General features: G+C 43.0%; 1 long non-coding RNA gene across 1 annotated transcript; it reads left to right on the top strand.

The window, feature by feature from the left end:
- The first annotated feature begins 8,987 nt into the window (after positions 1-8,987).
- Positions 8,988-11,884, top strand: LOC133713915 (uncharacterized). The gene is made up of 2 exons (XR_009848326.1): positions 8,988-10,207; positions 10,977-11,884. It is a non-coding gene; the product is annotated as an uncharacterized LOC133713915 (long non-coding RNA).
- The last annotated feature ends 8,835 nt before the right edge of the window (positions 11,885-20,719 follow it).

The following is a 20,719-nucleotide window of genomic DNA, read 5'->3' as shown; positions in this document are numbered from 1 at the left end:
AACTTCAACCAATAATCCTTCTGTGGCAAGGAGCAGTCGAAACCCTAGGTATATATACCAGGTTTCAAGGACGAATTAAGGACCTCTCTCAAATCAATCAATCCCACCGATTACAAAGCCTCCCCGGAGCAAACCTTCAACCTCGTTGAAACCCGGTGACCGCGCGCCAGTCTTAGTCTCTCCAAGAGCCGACTGTCAGCATCACCAGATCAACCCGGCGACCGTACTTCCAGTCCTAGTCTCCCCAGGAGCCGACTGCGAGCGCAACCGCCACCGTTACTACCAGCGAAGCAAGGGTAACGCCCTCGCAACCCAGCGAAGCTAAAGTCACGCTTTAGCACAAGCCCGTGCTTTCTCCCAAACTTCCCAGTGATTGCTCTGCTTAGTCTACAACACTAAGTATCGATTCGGTGACGGAAGAGATCACGCCCAAAGTCCTTATCCGTAAGGCAAGAAGTCCTTTTCCGGAAGGCTAGAGAAGAACCTTGTGGCGAGGTTGGTGCTCTCCTCGTCCACAACGCTTGAAGAAGAAGTCAGGTCAAGGGACTACCCCGACGACTGCACCCCACGGTGCTGGCACGCCTGCGCACACGCTCAAAAGAGACAGTTTGCAAGCCAATTGGTTTTGGAGCCAAACATTTTGGCACGCCCAGTGGGACCAACTAGTGTCTTCTCGTGAACGTTAGCCATTGGGAAGTCAAGCGAAAACCCTTACCAAAAGGGCTACGCTAACTGCTCAAAGCATAAGACCTCCAGTTACACACCGCATCCTCGTGCGGAGTGTCGTGGTCTTTCTGAAGAACAAGTTATTCAAAGATTCTCTCTCCATTCCGAATCCTCCAATATGTCAACGGAACAAGGAGAGAATCACCAGACCGCTGCTGAGGGTCAAACTACTACTGCTACTCAGGTCAATGAGCCTGTCACTACCACTATCTCCAACACAGTGGGGAGTGGAGGAATAGAGGTTTTCGTTGCGAAGCCTATTCCAGAGGGAGCGACCACCGAGGTCGCACTCGCGATCATGAGGGAAAACGTCGAGAATCATAGCAGGTGGATCGCCGCTGATTTTGAAAGGGAAAACGCGAGGACAAACAAGATTATACGTGAAATAAACGAACGTCTTTCCCGACAGTCAGTGGAGACTACAGAACAAATCTCACAAACAGGGAATGCGTTAAGGGCTCATGCTACAGGTATTGCAGAGGACCAGAACCGGAGCCACCAAGGACTGATAAAGATTATTGAGAACCATACGAAGCAGGCAGCGTCCGATATGGCAAGTCTTCGTAAAGATGGAGAGAATCTCCCAACTGAGGTGGCCATGCAAAGAGCCGAGTTGAACCAAGCTAGAGAAGTGTTGAATAAGACGTTAGGTGATCCTAACGTTATCCTTGGTTCCCTTGGCCAACCGTCTGGTTCAGGCAAGTACGTGCCGCCGAATCAGCAAGAGAAAGTTAGCAGCAACACCACTACACCTTCCACAACAGCTGCTGCTACGCCACAGAAAAATAAAGAACAAGCGCTGGTTATTGGCGGTAGCAAAGAAAAGGCTACTTCGTCAGGCGGGCAGACCACCAGACAGAAGCAGCAGACATCAAAAGGTGGCACAACTCCGTCCGACTCCACCGTGTTCGTTCAATACGACAGCGACGGAGCGGAAAACATATATCAAGAGTTGCCAGGAAGTTATTACGGGATTGACCAAGCTGGTAATCCTGTCAAGATAACAGCTTTGGCAAAAGAGATGCCTATGCCGGCAGTGAATCTTCAACAGCCCGCTTCAACTCGCGTTGTCCAGATAGGAGAAGGGGCAGCAATTGTGAACCAAGCCATACCCATACAGGCTGATCGCCACACTATGGCAATACCTCCCCCTCCTCCAGGCCCAGAATATGTTAGACGAGAGGAGGTCGAGGAGATGATCAGGCTGGCTAACCCGAGAGCCCAAATGGATGGGGTCTATGAGGGACCTTTCCCGCCACATATAATGCTCGCGCCGTTTCCCAGGGGATATAAAAACATCATATTTTCTACTTTTTCAGGGGAAGACACCGAGAATGTAGTCACTCATCTGGCCAGGTTCAAAGTGCAATGCGGCCAGTACCAGAATGATGACATCCTCAAGTGCAGGATCTTTGGCACCTCTCTTTCGGGAGCGGCCTTCAGGTGGTTTTCCAAACTCCGACCAGGAACAGTGGCAGATTGGCCAGCAATGGAAAAACTCTTTCGAGAAACTTTTGGAGCCATTGAGCCTGAAGTTGATTTGGCTTCTCTCACCCAGATGGCCCAGCAGCCCACTGAATCCGCCGTTGCATACCTTCAACGCTTCCAGATTCAAAAGGCCAAACTGAGCGTGATCCTGCCGGAGAAAGAGTTGATCAAGTTGGCAATCAAGGGTTTAGAGCCTCAACAGCGAAAGAAGCAGCATGGCAGCATGATCCAGTCAATGGGAGAACTCATCACGGAGGTGGGCAGCTTCGAGCATCTCCTCAGAGAAACTGATGCAAGGAAGAATGCCTCCAAGGGGACATATGTGCCAGGAAAACATCGCACCGTAGCGGCCCTGAGCTACCAGCCGGCTACTTATGACCCCTACTATCACCATCACAGTGAAGAGTTGAGTCAGGACGATGATGAAGAGGAGGATAATGACATCGCTGCTTATGAGCTGACAGGGAGAAAGAATCCAGCCTTGAAACAGTTGAAAATTTCCAAGGAACCTGTCAAGCTCAAATCAATGGCCTTCACCAAGCCGGAATTCACGGTGTATACGTATGATGCCAATAAGGCACATGAAATCCTAGATGAGATGATCAACGCGAAGATGGTAAAGACCGACTTTGGACCGTTTCCTCGTCCAGACCAGTTAAAAGGGAAGAAGTACTGCAAATTTCACAACCTGTGGAATCATAATACAGCAGACTGTGTGAAACTCAAAGACCAGATTCAGGTATGGCTTAATAATGGTAGTTTGCAGGTAGAGGCTCCAGTAACAGCGGCAGCGCTCGTAGACTTGAACCCTTTTCCTGACACTGGGGTCAACATGGTCGACGTGAACTGGACTAAGCAGAGCCGGAGGAAACCAACCCTGGATTTGAATGAAAAGGGGAAAGGAGACCAACCTGACAAGGATGAGCCTCCTGTAAAGAGGAAGTTTGAGACAGTGGGTCAAGCCTCATCTGTGGTCTTATGCTCGCGATGCAAGAAAGAGTGTGGCATTCAATTGTCACACGAGGCGGTCGAGCAGACATTTCGTTTTGGTTCTCTCCCACCCATCAAATGGTCGTCGCCGTCGCGGAATTATCAACCTTCCAGCCCAAGAGAAAAAGAGAAACTGGAATCACCACCATCCCCAAAGGATTCCAATCTCTTCCAGAAGTTGAAAGCGGCCGCGGTTGATCAGAAATCAGAAGAGAAGGTTATGATCAAGCGTAAAAACATCTTGACCAAGCCCTACATACCTCCTGCTTCTGCCGCCACTATTAAGGAAGGTAAGTGGTACACAAGAGAAAATGGGAAGGCAGTGGAGATAAGTCCTTCCAAGAAGAGAAAACTGCAGCGCCGATTTGGAGAAGCCAAACGCGCGCTAGAGGCTCTGGACCAGGGTCTGATCAAACCTTCGCAACTGGTCAAGTCACCTGAGCAGTATCAGAAAGAGATGGAGATATTAGCTGCTAAGCCGTTAATAGCTCCCCGCAGCTTCCAAAAGCAAGCGAGCTCAGCAAAAGGGGCATCTAAGCCCAGTGTTTTTTGCAGGATCACAGACGAGAGGAGACCTCCGCCAGCTCGAAAGGAGAGTTCACCGACTAGGCGACCACATGTCAGGCGCAAGTTGTTTCGCGACGACTCAGAGGCCAAATCCTCAGTTTTTGAGAGACTGGGGGGCAAGGACAAGATTACCGATACGTTACAGTGGAAACCGAAAAAGGTCCAGAGTGTCGTTGTTACCCCTGAGGTGACTACCACAAGCGACCTAAAGTCCAACTCGCCTGAGCAAGCCACCGGGATACTGGGGCATGAGCAATTTGAGGTAAAAGGCCTTACGGAGGAATCATTGGTAGAGCGGATGGTTAAGCAATTCAATACTGACATCCCTGTCAAAGAAGCCAAGCTGAACCCGCAAGAGGAGATGGATGAAACAGTCGTGACCGATACATCTTGCAACATGGTTTACGTACTCCCCGCGAGGTATGCACTACCAGTCGCCGCGCAGGATTGTGTAGAAACTGAGGAAAATAGCGCCCCACCTTTGCAGATTACATCAGCGATCACAGCACCTGTAGAGGAGGCTGTCTTTCTTGAAACGGAAGATGCTAACAGCAAAGAATTCTTCATGAGCTTCACCAGGCCTACACCCGCTATGGTTCAGCACATGCGACCTTTGTACATCACAGCGGAGATTGGCGGCACCAAAGTTAGCAAGATTATGGTTGATACCGGAGCGGCTGTGAACGTCATCACTACCAGGACCATGCATTTGCTCGGGATAAAGAAAGAGAAAATCCAGTCTACATCCCTTACACTCAAGAACTTCGCAGGGACTGTGACGAAGACCTTGGGATTACTTTTCTTGCGCATCAAGGTTGGCCCTGTAGAGGGAGTTTATGCTTTCTTTGTAACTGACTGTTATGCAGCCTATAGCGCTATTCTGGGCAGGGATTGGATCCACCGGAGTTATTGTGTTTCATCAACTCTCCATCAGGAACTCATTATGTGGAACAGGGAGACAGATAAGGCTGAGGTGATCAAAGCTGACCCTCGTCCATTTCCAGTTTCCGCGAATTATGTAGATGCCAGGTACTATTTGGAGCCTATTACTCCATTGCAAGTCAGTGGCATCGATAACAAGGGCCGCCCCACAGGGGTGACGGCCTCTGATTTGGCACAGTGGGGGCTCACGCTCGTAAAGGAAGGCTTGGACAGGCCTGGCCACGCTGTGCCCAAACCATTAAACGATTAATGGATTACGACCTTCCAGAGGAAGGGATAGAGGCCCTCCACTCGTTGTATGAAAGATTATCTTCGTACTTAGTGGAGAAAGAGGCCTATGATCGAGTCGCAACTTTGGAAACCGTCAATGAAGAGTTCTCTGATCAGGAATAGGAAGAGGAGGTAGAAATTCAGCTCGCTCCGGCAGCGCTGGACGACACGCCGCCTAAGGTCAGAGACCCTACTGAAAAGGTCAATCTTGGAATGACAGAAGAGCCTATGGAAGTGGCTATCAGTGCTTACTTAGAGCCTAGCGAAAAACAGAGGCTTATTGAGCTATTACTGGAATTCAAAGATTGCTTTGCAGAGAAATATGAAGATATGCCCGGCCTGTCACCGGATTTGGTTTGCCATCAGCTACCAACACTCCCTGACAAGAGGCCTGTGAAACAAGAACCGCGAAGAATGAATGCGGAAACCCAAGTCCTTGTCAAAGAGGAAGTTGAAAAAATGCATAAGTCAGGCATTATCAGAGTGGCCAAATACAATCAATGGCTATCCAATATAGTGCCAGTTCGCAAGAAGAATGGTAAGATGAGGGTCTGCGTGGATTACAGGGACCTCAATATTGCTACGCCTAAAGATGTTTACCCCATGCCGGTAGCGGATATGTTGGTAGACGCCGTAGCAGGACATGAATTACTGTCCTTTATGGATGGCACCGCAGGGTATCACCAAATTCCGGTCGCGGAGGAGGACAAACATAAAACTGCATTCCGATGTCCTGGATTCGCGGGCGTTTTCGAGTATGTGGTTATGCCTTTTGGGCTGAAGAATGCTGGGGCCACTTATCAGCGAGCCATGAACCTGATCTTCCATGATATCCTTGGGAAAATTTTAGAGGTTTACATCGATGACGTTGTGGTTAAATCAAAAGAGAAAGGGAACCACATCATAGATCTCAGGAAAGTCTTCGAGCGAATGCGCCAACATAAGCTGAAGATGAACCCCGCCAAGTGCGTGTTTGGCGTTCAGGCGGGAGATTTCCTGGGCTTCATTGTACATCAGAGGGGAATTGAGGTCCCTGAGGATAAAGCGAGCGCGGTCATCAACGCGTCCCCTCCACAAACTAAGAAGGAGCTACAACGCCTGCTGGGTAAAATCAACTTCCTACGACGTTTTATTTCTAACTCTGCAGGTAAGATCCAGCCCTTTTCTCCATTGCTGAAGTTGCAAGGACAGAATGAGTTTGTATGGGAATCTCAGCATCAGGAGGCTTTCGACAAAATCAAGGCCTATTTGGCGAGTCCACCAGTGCTGGTTCCCCCGCGAGCTGGATTTCCATTAAAGCTATATATTTCAGCGGCGGAAGCCTCTATCGGTAGCTTACTTGCCCAAGATGATGAAGAAGGTGTCGAGCATGCCATTTTTTACCTCAGTAGGACACTTACAGATTGTGAGACAAGGTACACTCCTATGGAAAAATTGTGTCTCACATTGTACTTCTCCGCTTGCAAGTTGCGACATTACATGTTATCCTTTACTACAAGCATCATCGCTCAAACCGACCTGGTTAAGTACATGTTGTCGTGCCTTATTCTAAGAGGCCGCATTGGCAAATGGGTATTAGCTCTATCCGAATTTTCGCTACAATATGTTCCACAGAAAGCAGTGAAGGGACAAGCTATTGCAGATTTTTTGGCACATCACCCTATGTTGGATATTCCCCCAGTCAAGGAATTAGAGATAGCGATCACCACCGCAACTCGACCAGATTTGGCGCACATCCCAGAGTATGCAATATGGTATCAATCCACTGTCTCACTGCAACCCTGGGTATTGTTCTTCGATGGATCAAGAACAGAAACATTAGCAGGAGCCGGAATTGTTCTGGAAAACCCAGCGGGCGATCTTTTCTCTTATTCTTTCCAATTGGAGTTTAAATGCACTAATAACCAGGCAGAGTATGAGGCCCTTATTATTGGCCTGGAAGTCTTACTGGAATTGGGGGTAAGGGACGTTCAGATACGCGGTGACTCTCTGCTCGTGATAAATCAGCTCCAGGAGAAATACAGGTGTGTAAGCTATTTACTCGTGCCATATCTCACTCGCGCCATTGAGCTTTTGGATCAGTTTGATGACGCTGATTTGGAATACATACCCCGCGAGCGCAATTTTGCGGCCAATGAGCTTGCTCAATTGGCTACAGGTATTACACTGAAATATGGGGTTCGCGAGCGCATACTGAAAGTTGAGCGCCGCACGCTGCCTTCATGGCTTGCGCGGCAAGACCCGCCCGACGATCCGGTCGTCGCTGTCCTAGAACCTATTGACGTCGATTGGCGAATTCCGTTGATCGCTTACCTCAAGCATCCAGATCTTACGACAGACAGGAAGGTTCGTTTTCTTGCCTTGAACTACTTCCTCAGGGGCGATGAGCTGCGACGACGTGGAGAAGATGGCATGGACTTCAGATGTGTCTATGGCAGCGAAGCAAAACGGCTAATGCGTGAAGCCCATACAGGAGTATGTGGCGCCCATCAATCGGGTCCTAAGATGCGTTGGCTTATCAGGAGACATGGCTACTATTGGCCTGGCATTTTGAAGGATTGTATCACGTTCGCAAAAGGATGCCATCCTATATATTCAGGCCTTCACAGAGGCTATATATTGTAGCAATACTTTTTGTAGCAATTTTATTTTCAAATTTCTTGACAAGATGTGTTAAGAATATATATATATGTAATGGCCTATGCATGAGGCCTTATTTTATAACAGTCTCTTTTGCAATAATACTCGAAAACTTTCATTCATAAAGTGGCTTTGCAGCCAGAAGCAGTACAAATCGAAACTATTACATTTGGCAGGTTACAAGGCCAAAAGTGGCCCACAAATCATAAGAGTTGCTGAAGTCTTGAGTCTTGCGGCGACAAGGGGGCGGTACTCTTCCTCTCCCTCTCTTCACCCACATGTCTTATCTGATCTGAGTTGCAGCTGCTCTCATTTGTACTGAAGATGGAGGGAAGGAAGTAATCCATTACCCTCCGGGATGGATATGGTCTGCAGGAGAGCGCAACTCACAACCACATCTACCTCTAGGGGAAAAACATAAGTCAGACAGTCTGTCCCTAGAGGTAGGCTGCAAATGAAGAACGCTCGGCCTCGAGTGGCCGCCCGCTCTTCTCCCGCCTGCTCCACGCGAGAAATCTGAGGAGAGGGATCACTCAGAATCTCTTTCCGCCGCGTTAGGAGCGCCGCGTGTTCTTCGGCCTAACTGAAACCGGAGATTCCTATCCGGATTTCCAGAGACCAAAGACATGCGGATGGACCTGAGATTAGGCCATGAGACCTACCCAGGTATTGAGATTAAGCCATAAGACCTAAGCGTTTGGGTTTGAGGTTGAGATTGTGAGGAGAAGATTTCAAAAACAGAAGAAAGAGAAGTAGGATTTGTGACACTATTACTGGGAAAGCCATATTTGCTTGAGTTTTTCTTCTCACAAGCACAGGTATTTATAGGACCAGTTTCAGTGGTCTCGACTCTAAGAGGGGCAGTTGAAGTACGTTCAACGCCATCAATAAGAGTATCGATGGAATTGAATGCAAAGATCTCGGAAATGAAGATGATTGAAAGCGCGTGGGAAGCGGGGCAATTTTCAAGGAGATAACCGCTTTGTTTCGAGAATATCTTTTCAAACAGTTTCAACAGCAATAAAGGTGGATTGAACGCTAAACTGCCAGAAAATCTGAACATGTATTTGGGCCAAGCAAGTTGGGCTAAATATTTTAGATATTAATAATAATATTGTTCATACAAATATGGGCCCAGTAACGGAATAACTAGGGGCCTAAAAGTCTCCGGCCTGCTCGGGTCAAGCGGAGAAAGAGCTCGTCCAGTCGAAAGTTAGCGTCCGCAGCAGCTTGAGCAGCTTGTTGGGCTGCCACACGGGCTTGGGCCAGTTCTTGGGACAGCGTCTCGAAGGCAGTGAGGGGTTGTTCCAATTGAGGCTCCGCGTGGGCAAGCATAGCAGTGACCTCGATCAAGCGGGCTTTGATAGGAGCATTTTAAAGTGGTATTTTAATAGTTAATTCCTCACATTTTGCTTAGTTAATTCCTTAACGAATCGATTTTTAACTCAATTTCTATTTTCTTAGGTACATTGGAGTAAATGATGGTGAAATGAGCATTAGGTCCACACTTACCTATAAATGGTGGAGAAAAATGGAAATGTACTAAAATGTCAATTTTACACATTTTCCTACTCCGGCTAGGAAAAACCAAGCCAAGCAAGGAAGAAGGAGCGGCCGCCGGACCAAATGAACTTCAAATGAGCTGAAACTTTCCAGATCCATTCTAGACATCCTAAGGATCGTTTCTTATGAAGAGTGCCAGAGCTAGAATTGAGCGGAAGGCCTTCAAACAGTCAGCCCAATTTCCTGCAGAAGCAAAACTGGAAAACTGGACCTGTAAGAGGTCCAGCAGCATTTTCGGCCCAACCACATGGAATAAAAATATGAAATTTTACCAGGGTGATCTACACTCATAATGGAACATTTTTTATGAAGAGGTCATAGTGAAATTGGGAATGCTTGTTGGAGAAATAATTGAAGGAATAAAGGGGCAGAAACTGATCTAAAAACAGCTCAACACCACATGTTCAAGTTTCCTACCCACATGAAGAAAGCTAGATGCTTTTCTCTTTTTCCTTGGATATATTTTTCTGCTCCAATAGATCATCATCACTTCCATACTTCTACACCTTCATGCCTTGCTTTCATTTCATCATTACTCCATCTTTTCCATATTTTACAAACCACTTTCATTATTTTTCTTCCATTTATCATTTCACTCTTCTTTTTCTTCCCTATATAAACACCTTCTCCTCTCACTCTAAACACATTCCTTCATCCATTCCATCTTCTTGTCTCACCATTTCCTTTCCATTTTCCCACACATTCCTTCATCCATTCCATCTTCTTGTCTCACCATTTCCTTTCCATTTTCCCACACATTCCTTCATCCATTCCATCTTCTTGTCTCACCATTTCCTTTCCATTTTCCAAAACATTCCTTCATCCATTTCATCTTCTTTGTCTCTCCATTTCCATTCCATTTTTCTCTCCATTCTCTAGTTGCAAAATTCTGCGTTTTCAAGTAAGAAGAAGAAGAAGGAGCCGGGAATATCATATCCTCCATCGTCCACCTTGAAGGCTTGCTTCCAAGATTCAAGATTTCAACGTTTCAAGCACTCCATCTCCATCTCCAACTCACGGTGTAATTCATTCTTTTTCCTTATTTAATTTCGTAGGAATTTGTTTCTAGTTAACAATAACATTAAGGGCAAAGTTTAAGCCCAATTTCTATGTTTGAATAAAAATTGTGATTTCTTTATGTTGATTTTTATGTTGCTTATGTGAGATTGCTTAATTGATTTTGGATTATGGAAAACTTTTATATGTATGTGTTCTTTGATGGCCAACTTAGGATATATGCATGTAATTGGTGCTAGATTTAAGTAGTAAAGGCTTTGGACAAAAGTCGAAATCAATTAAGGAGGATTGCAAATAGATGGACTTTTTCATACTAGGTTGTGCACTTTGGTTGACATCCTTTCTTTGTTCTTCATGCATTGAATGTGTTCTTGATTAGCTAGTTTTCTAGACTATGATTGCATGTTCAATAGGTTTAATTTAGGTGCTTTCACTTAGATTAAATATTCAAGGAAAGTAAAATATGGGAAATCATTTGCTTCGAATGTTTCACATGGTCAACTTATTTCTCATGACATAGATAATCAACTATAGGAATTGTAATTGGATTTCATTCATATGATTGTAGTTTTGATCTTTGTTTCTTGTGTTCCACCCTTGTATATGTGTTTTTACACTTTCTTTATTTCATTTAATTTTAATTCCAATTCTATAATCTCAAAACCCCCCTTTTTATATTAACTTGTATATATTTTTATTCTTTATTTTATTTTTGTACATAATACTTTTTACTTTATTATTTTAATTCTTTATTTGTTTTTTGACAATGACAGGTGTACCCTCAATCCCCGGAATAGAACGATCCCTATTTGCTTATACTACTAACGATGTTTTCAGGGTTAAATTATGCGCTTGCTTTGAGCGTATCAATTTTTGGCGCCGTTGCCGGGGATTGAAAAATCACTTGTTTTTGTTTTTAATTATTGTATATAAACTGTTTGATACTTAGTTTAAATTAACTAGGTTGTTTTGTTTTTAATTATTGTATATAAACTGTTTGATACTTAGTTTAAATTAACTAGGTTGTTTTTTTTTTATTGTTGAATACGAGTTTAATTGTGAGTTGTAAATTAAAGAAGGAATAGGTGAAGTCGTGTTTATTAATATTGGCCTAAACCCCTTATTGGTACCTAGTTCAGGTCCCTTAAGGTTGAGGGCGGCCTTTATTAACATTCATTGAACTGTCTAACACACTTAGGACCTTTTACATCCTAGTAAGAATATCCTATGTGAGATGGTGTCTAGGAAGGGGACAACGTTCATGACGGGTTTTTGAATCCAGAAGTGCTTACAAATGGGCCTAGCTCATGCCAAAATGGATTTTTCCTCTCGTGTTCACCCTCCCCTACCTGGCCATTTCAGTAAGGTTGCCCAACGGATGTAGGAGGGACTTTGTGTCTAGACGACTATACTTGGGCCGCACGTCCACTTGATTTACCGCTTGGAATTAGATTTGATATCAATAATGTTTATAACAAAAGAAATACTTGTGCATACTCTTTACGTGTAAATTATTTTGTTGTTTCACACTTTATACTTGTAAAAATATTTTTTACGTTTTATACTCACTTGTGTACTTAACTTGTGTCTTATGTACAAAATACTTGTTAATTATACTTGTAGTTTGTAATTCATAGTTACTTGTTTTTTTTTTTTTTTTTTTTTTTTTTTTTTTTTTTTTTTGTATTTCTTTGTTAATATTAAGTTACTAACTTTATTTAATGTAGGTACCGTCTGGCTGCAAGACGTAAAATACAAGCGCTGCTTGGGAGGCAACCCAATTCAGAATATAATCAGATTTGCTTTCTCTTCCCCTTTTACTCCTCCATTTTCTTTTTGTTTTAGTAGTTATTTTCGTAAATTTCATCCCTATATGCTTACTTATTTCATTGCATGCTTTTAATTGATTACATTGAGGATAATGCAATATTTAAGTGTGGGGGAAGGGATTTATATTTTTGTCTTTCATTTTGAATCCTATAAATATTTTTGTCTTTCATTTTGAGTCCTATAAATATTTTTGAGTCCTATATTTAAAAAAAAAAAATAATAATAATAATAATAATAATAAAAAAAATAATAATAATAATAATAAAAAAAAATAATAATAATAAAAAAAAAATAAAAATAAAATATGCATTCATTCAGTCTTATTAAATTCAGCTATTTACAAAAAAAAAAACAAAAAAAAAAAAAAAAAAATAATAATAATAATAATAATAATAATAATACTCTATACTAAGCCATGTCTGCATCTCTGTAGGAGTTGAGGCTGAGCTCAAGGGAAATGTGAGAGCCACCGCCATAACCGCTACCTCTCTCGGAAGTAGTCTTCATGATGCCCAAGATGTCCTCACCATGCATGGGGAACAATGGAAGGGTTTCAATCTCCTGGTGATCTCCTCCTCGTTGTTGCAGGGATGTTTGTCCTCCTGTTGTGCCAAAAGAGTTGTACTGGTATTAGTGTTGAAGTGTGAGGAAGAATATGAAACAAAATTTAAATCAAGAAATCCTTCATTACCAGTAGAATCGGTGGAACCAAAGTTGAGATTAATGGATCTACCATCATCAGTAGAACTAGTGGACCCAAAATTGATGTCAATGGATCCACCAGCTGGCCCAAAATTGATGTCGATGGATCCACCAGCACCAGTAGAACCAGCTGGCCCAAAATTGAGATCAATGGATCCACCAGTACCAGGAGAACTAGTTCCCATGGGCACTTGAGCAGCCTGATTGCACCTCTTCATCTGCTTCTCTCGAGCCCTGACATTCTGGAACCAAAAATAAATGTTCTTGCCCTCAACATGTCCATACTGGTTCAGCTGGAGACAGATCTCGTGAATATGCTCTGTAGTTGGCCGCGTAACTCCCTTGTCGTAGTAAAGATCCTTGAGGATCCTTATTTGATCTGGAGTAGGAACCCACCTGGCACGGCTTCGCCAGAAATCTGTGTTGGCACTACTCCCGGCCGCTTGGTTGTTTCCTCCATCCTCGATTTGTTGCTGGGTTTGTAGCTCCATCAGTTGCAGAGTTCGTGGTTCCATGGTGATGGGTTGAGGGGATGTGAAGATCGAAGAGTAAAGTTGTCAAGTGTTTGAAGGAGTTGTTGTTAAAGGGATTAAGGATGATGATGGTGTGTTGGAGATCTGAAAGTTCAGAGGAAAGATGGGATTGAATCAACTAGATGGGAGAGAAGATCAGAAGAGAAGGATTGAATCGAAGAAGAAATATTTTGAGTTTTGAAAGAAGAGGAAAGCTGAAGAGTTGGGAGAGAGGGGCTGGAACTCAGGAGAGATTTTCGTTCCTTTGGAGTGAACAGTTGCGCCCTCAGAATGCACCTATTTATAGAGCGAGGTGAGCAGATCTCCACCGTTGGATGGACGATTCCTGTGATTCATTCTACGCGTTGGATTAAAGTCGCCCTGAAACCCGGAAAAGTTGTTGGCGCGTGGAGAGAGTGTAAGGGGACCGAGGGAATCTCGAGGCGCTGTGGCGGACAGCTGTAGCCGAAAGCAGATTTGACTGCCGTAAATCACGGAAGGGATAAGCCGTGACACAAGTGGGCCGTACTTGGGCCTGTCTCGGATCAAGGCATCACTGTAGCTGTGGGTGGAGGCCTGATGGGCCGAGTTTCTGAAACAGTTTTGGATGAGTTGGGCCGGATTTCTGTAACAGTTTTGGATACGTTGGGCCGAGTTTCTGAAACAGTTTTGGATGAGTTGGGCTGGGTTTCTGCAACAGTCTTGGATGTTTTGTGCCGAATTGTTGAAACAGTTGAAACAGTTGGTTTAAATAAAAGGATTGGTATGGATAATAACGTGAGCAGCCGTGCTCGAGTGGTTGAGTGTAAAGTTCGTGTACAAGAGGTCTGAGGTTCGAACCTCGCCTCTCGTTTATTTTTATTATGTTCGTTTATGACATAATAAGTATAAAATTTGTACACATTATATTAAGCACAGCTTGTGCTCCAGTGGTTGGGGACAAAGGTTTCGTGCAGCAGGTTAAGGTTTCGAACCTTGCCTCCCCCGTTTTTTTTTATTTATGTCACTCCATCAGAACCCTCCTCCGAAGGCTGAAACCAGCAAGAAGGCTGCCACTCGCCCGCATACCGCTCCTCCAAAGGAGTAAATGGAGGTACAAGTCTAGGCTGAAAGACTTTAAACATTAAGCGCTGCATGGGAGGCAACCCATTTCAACCGTAGCTGTTGAGGAGCCATCAACGCAGATTTGCTCTCTTAAACTCTATCTCCTCTATTACTATTTTCTGATTGTATCTTTGTTATTTGCGTTTTTAGTTTTTGTTTTTAGGTTTTCTTGAGTTAATCATTCCATTCACATGATAATTGTTCATTGCATGCTCTAACTTGTTTAACATTGAGGACAATGTATGATTTAAGTGTGGGGGGAAGGATTAATGCTTGTAGTTAGTTTTTGTCATAAAAAGAAAACAAAACAAAAAAAATCGAAAAATGTCAGAAATATAAAAAATTTCGTTGCTTTTGTTTTTGTTTTGAGTCTTAGGATGCCTTTCAACTGTCTGGGATGATTCTATATCTCTGAAATCATGACTAAAAGAGGATCACAACATTGAGATGATTTTAAACATGGTATTCTTTGGTTAATTGAGATATATGAAAAATGTGTGCCTTGTAGTGGATATGGATTGCATGACCTTGGTACAGAATATGAGCATGTTAAGATGAGTTGTGATTCATAAAGCCATGTGAGATAATTGAACCATGTCCCTTTTTCTTGGAGTGAAATGAAAAATATATTCTTAATTTCTTGGCGATGTTTTGATGATCTCATTATTCTTTCATCTTGATTGACTGCTTGCCATAGATTAAGTTTAATGGACTAGAGAATGCTAGAATTCGCTCTTGTGCTTGTTGAGACGTGATATCAATACATGGCCCTGATTCTGGAAGGGATAGAGGTTCTCTAGGAATTACCACAATTGCCAAATAAACTTGTGTCCCCATTTGTGCCCGTCGTGGGACCCCCCTAGATAAGCCCCTTTGAGCCTACATTAAGCCTTTTCGTTCATCACCCTTAAAATCCTTAACCATGAAGCTTAGTATAGTTACAACCCTACCCTTTGTTCTAAGGACTTAGTGGAGCTATCTTTTGAGACATACTACATGGGTTTGGTGCTAAGGATGAAGATTGAGAAGAGGTGAAAGTTCAAGTGTGGGGATAGACTTGTCCATAAAGAAAAAGATATGTTGAAGCCGTGAAAAATGAAAAGAAAAGAGAAAAATTGTGTACGGCTAAAAAGAAAAAAAGAAAAAAATATATATGTTTATGGACTTTCATCCCCCATACTTAGTGATTTTGGAGTTTGCTTTGAATTGAAGGCCCACTACAGAAAAATTTGGCCTTTGTCCATTTCACTAGAGTTCAAGGGAAGTTTATATTGAAGATTGGGCCCAACATGAAGACATTTGGCCCTCTTATATTACCTCTATGGAGAAGTGACGTTTTTGCAATGCCTTGGTGAAATATTTCGAGATCTCTACATTCATATGAGCTCTACTAGGTTTTTAGGACACTTTGATAATCCTTACCTTTCATTTCTTTAAACCTTAAGCCTTAGCCCCATTACAACCTTTGAGAGGACCTTCTTGATCCTTAAGATGGGACAGCCTTTGATGTGGAGATGAGTTACAAGAGTTGAACCTATGGCTTGGGTCCATTCGTGCAAGTAGTTGATATCCTTCATGAGATCTTTTGAAAAAAATTATATTCACAAAGTGCTTTTCGTTTCTTATATATGTGAGCTATTTGACTGCCTTAAAATATGTTCTCTCACATATAAATGAGTGATTATAAGCTTTTAAGCATTGCCTTGATCTGAGAGAAGAAAGAGTGGATATACCTTGTGAGGATATGAATCATACTTGTCTGAAGCATGCTAAGCTAAACCCCAATCACCATTATTACAACCAAGTCCTACTTGTGTATGTGTGGATCATATGTTTTAATTAACTCTCGAATGCTTAACATTGATTCTTGATTGAGTGCTAATCTTGGTGTTGTGAAAGTATGAGATTTCTGAGACAATATGTTAAAGGGCAATAGAGGTCTTTGTAATGTCAACATCTTGGTCTTTGTCTTTGAATTTACTCTTTTATGTGTGACGTTTTTTTTTTTTTTTTTTTTTTCTTTGTGTTTTGCTTTGTGTTTTACGTTTTTGGTTTCTTTGAGTCTTTGTGTTTTTGTTTCCATACTTAGTCATTTTTTTCGTTGGTTTCTTTGTTTTGTGTCATAGTCTTTTTGGTTTGTTAGTTTTTGATTTTGCTAAGGGACTAGCAAAAGCTAAGTGTGGGGGAATTTGATAGGAGCATTTTAATGTGGTATTTTAATAGTTAATTCCTCACATTTTGCTTAGTTAATTCCTTAACGAATCGATTTTTAACTTAATTTCTATTTTTTTAGGTACATTGGAGTAGATGATGATGAAATGAGCATTAGGTCCATAATTACCTATAAATGATGGAGAAACATGGAAATGTACTAAAAGGTCAATTTTACACATTTTCCTACTCCGGCTAGGAGAAACCAAGCCAAGCAAGGAAGAAGGAGCGGCCGCCGGACCAAATGAACTTCAAATGAGCTGAAACTTTCCAGATCCATTCTAGACATCCTAAGGATCGTTTCTTATGAAGAGTGCCAGAGCTAGAATTGAGTGGAAGGCCTTCAAACAGTCAGCCCAATTTCCTGCAGAAGCAAAACTGGAAAACTGGACCCGTAAGGAGTCCAGCAGCATTTTCGGCCCAACCACATGGAATAAAAATCTGAAATTTTACCAGGGTGATCTACACTCATAATGGAACATTTTTTATGAAGAGGTCATAGTGAAATTGGGAATGCTTGTTGGAGAAATAATTGAAGGAATAAAGGGGCAGAAACTGATCTAAAAACAGCTCAACACCACATGTTCAAGTTTCCTACCCACATGAAGAAAGCTAGATGCTTTTCTCTTTTTCCTTGGATATATTTTTCTGCTCCAATAGATCATCATCACTTCCATACTTCTACACATTCATGCCTTGCTTTCATTTCATCATTACTCCATCTTTTCCATATTTTACAAACCACTTTCATTATTTTTCTTCCATTTATCATTTCACTCTTCTTTTTCTTCCCTATATAAACACCTTCTCCTCTCACTCTAAACACATTCCTTCATCCATTCCATCTTCTTGTCTCACCATTTCCTTTCCATTTTCCCACACATTCCTTCATCCATTCCATCTTCTTTGTCTCTCCATTTCCTTTCCATTTTCCCACACACATTCCTTCATCCATTTCATCTTCTTTGTCTCTCCATTTCCATTCCATTTTTCTCTCCATTCTCTAGTTCCAAAATTCTGCGTTTTCAAGTAAGAAGAAGAAGAAGAAGGAGCCGGGAATATCATATCCTCCATCGTCCACCTTGAAGGCTTGCTTCCAAGATTCAAGATTTCAACGTTTCAAGCACTCCATCTCCATCTCCAACTCACGGTGTAATTCATTCTTTTTCCTTATTTAATTTCGTAGGAATTTGTTTCTAGTTAACAATAACATTAAGGGCAAAGTTTAAGCCCAATTTCTATGTTTGAATAAAAATTGTGATTTCTTTATGTTGATTTTTATGTTGCTTTTGTGAGATTGCTTAATTGATTTTGGATTATGGAAAACTTTTATATGTATGTGTTCTTTGATGGCCAACTTAGGATATATGCATGTAATTGGTGCTAGATTTAAGTAGTAAAGGCTTTGGACAAAAGTCGAAATCAATTAAGGAGGATTGCAAATAGATGGACTTTTTCATACTAGGTTGTGCACTTTGGTTGACATCCTTTCTTTGTTCTTCATGCATTGAATGTGTTCTTGATTAGCTAGTTTTCTAGACTATGATTGCATGTTCAATAGGTTTAATTTAGGTGCTTTCACTTAGATTAAATATTCAAGGAAAGTAAAATATGGGAAATCATTTGCTTCGAATGTTTCACATGGTCAACTTATTTCTCATGACATAGATAATCAACTATAGGAATTGTAATTGGATTTCATTCATATGATTGTAGTTTTGATCTTTGTTTCTTGTGTTCCTCCCTTGTATATGTGTTTTTACACTTTCTTTATTTCATTTAATTTTAATTCCAATTCTATAATCTCAAAACCCCCCTTTTTATATTAACTTGTATATATTTTTATTCTTTATTTTATTTTTGTACATAATACTTTTTACTTTATTATTTTAATTCTTTATTTGTTTTTGACAATGACAGGTGTACCCTCAATCCCCGGAATAGAACGATCCCTATTTGCTTATACTACTAACGATGTTTTCAGGGTTAAATTATGCGCTTGCTTTGAGCGTATCAGGCTTGAAAAGAAAGAATCTGGGATCTCAGGTGGTTCCTCTCAAGTGTCAGATCCCTGATGAGATCAGCCTGATCACCCAGGAAACCGCGGGCATTGTCAGTTTGGTGAGTAAGAGCTTGGTAGTGTGTTTCAGTCTGTCTAGCCTGCGCGTTAGCGACTGCCCTCTCGTTAAGCCCTTGTGGGAGATCTTGCAGCAGTCCATCAACCTCTTGGAATTGTTCTTCAGTGACAGCGGCCTCACGAAGAAGCACCCTCAGATACTCCAAAACTCTCGCGGGCGCACCAGGAATCAGTATATCGGGACCCAAGAGGCGACGAAGACCTTCTCTGGCTTCATCTACAACCCGAGGTGGGGTCACTTCGAGCATGCGAGCTAAACGTTCTAAGGTGGATGGAGTAGGGGGCTCAGCGCCAGGGGCCTCAGGAGGCTCCGCGACAGGTATAGCTTCAGGCACCGGTTCATGAAGTTCTTCGGGTTCCCCAGCTTCAATGACTTGGGGGGCATGGGGAGCAGGTTCTTGGCCAACCACATTAGGAACAGGTTCAACAGGATCCTCGTTCGCTATTTCTTCTGCTGCTACTTCCGCGTTTGGATCCTAAAAAAAAAAAGATGTACTTTCAGAATAACCAAGCCAAAGGTAAAAGATGAATATTTTTGATTAAGAGAGTTACCTCTTTAACTGCTGGCCCGCGGAAATCTACCATTGGCTCTAGAGCAGCTTCACCAAGGATTGGATCCAGGTCAGGCACCGTCGATGCCAGAAGGGGAATGGGCTCCTCGCGGAAGGTATGAAGGAGAGACATCCTGTCTTCAACCTCAGGCGGACCGTCAACTATAACTGGTTCTGAAATTACAACCAACTGCATTTGGTTTGCCGCATTGATTGCAGTGGAAGGGCCACCATCGGTCTTTTGGGCGTTTGTACCAGATACACCCTCGCTGGCAGCAGAGGATCCTTCCCCAATTGGCCTTGAAAGCCTGCGACGAACCTGAAGCAGAGAAACGTTATAAACCATACATAACAAGACAAGGCATCAATGTTTCCGGGAGAGAGGCATTACCAGTCGATCAGCGGCTGGTTCGTCTTCTGCCCATGGATCAGTTCTGAGCTCAGCGCGACTGCATTTGCGTGCCAGAGCAGCGGCAATCTGTCAAGATTTAAACAAAGTCAATTAGACGTCGAGACGGCTGCTAAAATAAAGAGGGTTCTAGAGCGAGAATCCTTACAGTCTGAGGATTATCATCGTCAGAGGAGGTGTCCTCTACTTCAGGCCTGATCAGTACTGCCTTTTGTTTAGCAGCTGGACCGGTGGCCGGAGGAACACCCACTGCGCGACCGCCTGAAGGTGGTGCGCGTCCCTGCTATAAATTTCGAGTTAGGGGACAGAGGTGGAGGTGATAAAGGAAACAAAGGAACATATCAAGGCAAGTACCTCTGGAGGTTGCTCACGAATAACAATACCAGCTTGAACCAAGCGCGGGGCTCGCGCGGGTCGCGGAGCCGGTTCGGGTGGTGGAGGTCTTTCTTCATCTTCATGAAAGCGAGCGAGTGCTTCAGTATCAGCATCATAAGGATACCTCAAGTCTTCGAAGAGTTCCGCAAAGATGGGTTTAGGAGACTGGAAAGGTTTCTGATGTGACAGGTCTCTATTTGGCTGCGGTATTTAAATAAAAGATTTTGTGGGGGAAACGATGCGACGAAAAGACGTTTTGCCAAGCGAATAGACGCTACCTTCATTAATGACATCGTTTCAATCACCAGGCATGTCGTTTTAACCCCCTTCTATCAGTTACATCTTAGTGGGCCTGATATCGGGGCCTGGGGGGCAATGTTTGAGCCCAAAAGTAATTTTGGCAAGATCCTTTAGTGGATTCAGCACAGCGGGCCGATACCTGCGGCCCAAAAATAAGCCTATTCGGGTTTGGGTTACAGCTTCACCCATTCCGTGATCCATAAGGAAAACGAAACCTTATTGGAGTCGGGTAGCGAGGATTGAATAGGAAACTTCAACCAATAATCCTTCTGTGGCAAGGAGCAGTCGAAACCCTAGGTATATATACCAGGTTTCAAGGATGAATTAAGGACCTCTCTCAAATCAATCAATCCCAGCGATTACAAAGCCTCCCCGGAGCAAACCT

Source organism: Rosa rugosa, chromosome 6 (genome assembly GCF_958449725.1).
Source record: "Rosa rugosa chromosome 6, drRosRugo1.1, whole genome shotgun sequence".
Lineage (NCBI taxonomy): Eukaryota > Viridiplantae > Streptophyta > Magnoliopsida > Rosales > Rosaceae > Rosa > Rosa rugosa.
Note: the sequence above shows the minus strand (reverse complement) of the source record. Positions and strands in the feature narration are given on the sequence as shown.